Source organism: Apium graveolens, chromosome 4, assembly GCF_009905375.1.
Source record: "Apium graveolens cultivar Ventura chromosome 4, ASM990537v1, whole genome shotgun sequence".
Lineage (NCBI taxonomy): Eukaryota > Viridiplantae > Streptophyta > Magnoliopsida > Apiales > Apiaceae > Apium > Apium graveolens.
The window spans coordinates 214356600-214359732 of NC_133650.1; the positions used below are offsets into that span (position 1 = coordinate 214356600).

The 3133-nt window shown below is 39.7% G+C and overlaps 1 non-coding gene across 1 annotated transcript; it reads left to right on the forward strand.

Moving 5' to 3' along the window:
• Positions 1 to 654: 654 nt before the first annotated feature.
• Positions 655 to 761, forward strand: LOC141723084 (small nucleolar RNA R71). The gene has a single exon (XR_012576077.1). It is a non-coding gene; the product is annotated as a small nucleolar RNA R71 (small nucleolar RNA).
• Positions 762 to 3133: the final 2372 nt, after the last annotated feature.

Genomic DNA, 3133 nt, shown 5'->3' on the forward strand with positions numbered 1-3133 from the left:
GCCTGGCTTTGGCATATAAGAGCCTGTTTTTTGCACATGAGCCTCAAATCCTCCAATTCAGATTTTTCATTCGAAGATAGACCTGCATCATGATTTTGTTATTGAAGTTGGAGTTGTTGTCTTGGTGCAAATTGTTGCTGAAAACCAGGAGGGTTGAATTATTTTGCTCCAAACTGCTGGAACGGCTGTTGCATCGCATTCTGATTGTTGCTCCAGCTGAAGTTAGGATGATTCCAGTTGTCAGGATGATAAGTGGCAGGAACTAGATGCTGCGATCTCTGAAAGTTGCTCACAAACTGAGTTGAGTCACTAGATATAGTGCATTGCTCTGTCATATGCGGACCTACACACATCTCACAAACACTAGTTATCTGCTTAACACCATAGTTAGCCAGAGAATCGATCTTCATAGACAATGCCTTTAGTTGAGCAGTGATAGCCGTAGCTGTATCCACTTCAAGAACTCCTGCTACCTTGCCCTGTGGACATCTCTGGGTTGGATACTGATATTTATTAGCAGCCATCAGTTCAATTAGATCATAAGCTTCCTCATAGCTCTTCACCCATAATGCTCCGCCTGCTGCTGCACCGAGCATGGGTCTGGAATGTGCTCCCAACCCATTGTAAAAATAATTGATGATAATCCAATCAGGCATTCCATGATGAGGACACTTCCTAAGCATCTCTTTATAGCGCTCCCAAGCTTCATATTAAGATTCTCCTGATTACTGCACAAATTGAGTAAGAGCATTCCTGATTGCAGCTGTCTTCGCCATAGGGAAGAATTTAGTAAGAAACTTCTGAGCAAGATCTTCCCAAGTAGTCATCGAACCAGCTGGTAGAGAGTGTAACCAGCTCTTAGCCTTTTCCCTCAGAGAGAATGGGAACAGTCTCAGCTTCACAGCATCTTCACCGTTAAACTTGAAGGTGTCGCAGATCTCAATAAAGTCCATAATGTGCATATTGGGATCTTCCGTTGGAGAACCCCCAAACTGGACTGAAGTCTGTACCCATTGAATTATGCCAGGCTTGATCTCAAAGGTATTAGCTGTGATCACTGGCCGGATAATTCTAGATTGAATGTCATTGATCTTGGGTTGAGAAAAATCCATCAAGGCTTTCGTTCGTGCTGCTGGATCTCCCATTGTAATGAGTACCTGAAACACAAATAAATAAACCGTGAAAGTAAAAGAATCCGAGTCAGTGAACTTTAACGACCACTGATGACAAGCACATAAACTAAAAATTAACACCGAGTCCCCGGCAGCAGCGCCAAAAACTTCCCCGGCAGCGGCGCCAAAAACTTATAAGGGCGAAAACACGCGCTAATATTCACGCAAGTATACGCGTTCACAAGTAGTATAAGATATAAATCAGATTTGTTCCCACAGAGACTGGTTTAGGTTAAATTCAATTTATGCACCTATGCAACAATGTATGGTTATCGCTCAATGCTAAGAAAAATAACAAATTGGGTTTTTATTAAACTAAGAGATTATACTAAATAACATTAACTAAGAGAATTGAGGTTGAATTACTATATATGACAAACATGGGATTCTAACTTCATTAAATACTTCATTCAAAGTCATTGTTCTTAACCTTAGCATGTGATGGTGATGACACTAATCAGATAACACGAAACTGATAAACGCCAACTTTCGTTGCACAAGTACCATTCTACCAGACATCCACAAAAGAGATATAAGCTGAATATGCACCAATTATATTGAGACCCTATATGTCTATAGAATTTGACAACATAATGGTTTAAGCACAAGTTATCTATCTTGATTACATAGGGCAAGTAAAACGGTTAGAGTTACCCACTAATCATGCATACAATACATGAACCTATGCTAGCATGGCAAGTTCTAAACCTCTATATTCACTGTCGCTTCAATAAAGATTAACATGTTATCTTATATGTTAGCTATGCATATAAGACGAATAAGCACAACCAATACTAGGATATCAATCAATCACCACACACCAAGATATCGAAATAAACTAACTATTGAAATCCTTAAGTAAATCCGCTAGAACCCCATGACAACGATTAGCCCATAATCGAACGCATCGTCACCATGGGTTCCAATGAAAGCATGGTATAAAACAAGGTCTTAATAAACTGAATAATAATTAAAGTAAGAATAAACGAGATCTAGGTCCAACAAGAACGAAAACGAGCATCCAAAGTTACAACTAATTCAAAGAATCACAAGTTGAAAATAAGATCTTTTTTTGGAGTTGTTTTGTGCTTCTAGGTCTTCTCCTTGGTATCCCAATCTTCCCAGATGATGAAAACCCTTTTTTTTAAGTATATATACGCCCTTAGTGGACCTGGACCCTTAAAATCGTCAAATTTAACTCAAAAAAGGCTTTTTCAGCGAAATCAGCGAGCCGCGCCTTGGACGGCCGCTCAGCTCTCCTGGGCGGTCGATCAGCTCTCCTGGGCGGGCGCTCAGCTCCTATCTGGAAAAATTTCTGATGAATCTTGTTTTGGCCATAACTTGAGTTCTACTCGTCAGAATTAGGTGATTCAACTGCCCACGCGAAGCTATTGAGATTCTCTACAACTTGACAATGGCCTTGGCTTCCAAATCTGATCACTTTATATAATATTTCCTTTAAAAGCTTATTTCTTCATATAATTGATACCTGAAATGTAATAACACAAAAATACATCAAAATACCAACAACTTGAGTCCAAAACACCAATTTAAGCTTGTAATAAAGCGTTCCAAATGGATATAAAATCCACTTATCAGAGAGGTGTTTGTAATACCTAGCCATACTGCAGTCTCCCGACAGACTGTAGTGCATAACAAGGATTTTAGCTCATTACTAGTTGCATCCTCCCAAAAGGATGTCACTATTGAAACAAGCTCTCAACCAAGAGTATGGGCCAACAGGGTTAGGGACACAAACTCACCCCAAACCTACATAAGAAAGAAGAAATCTAAAACACTTGGGGATACACAGGTTGCACACACTATGCAAACTATAGTCAAAGACTTAGTTACAGCACCTTCTGAAAGTCAGGTTGATGTGGCTCCTGTAAATGTGGAGTCACAACCAAAATCTTTAATAATTGAAGCACCTCACACACAAAACTCACCCACAAATTCCA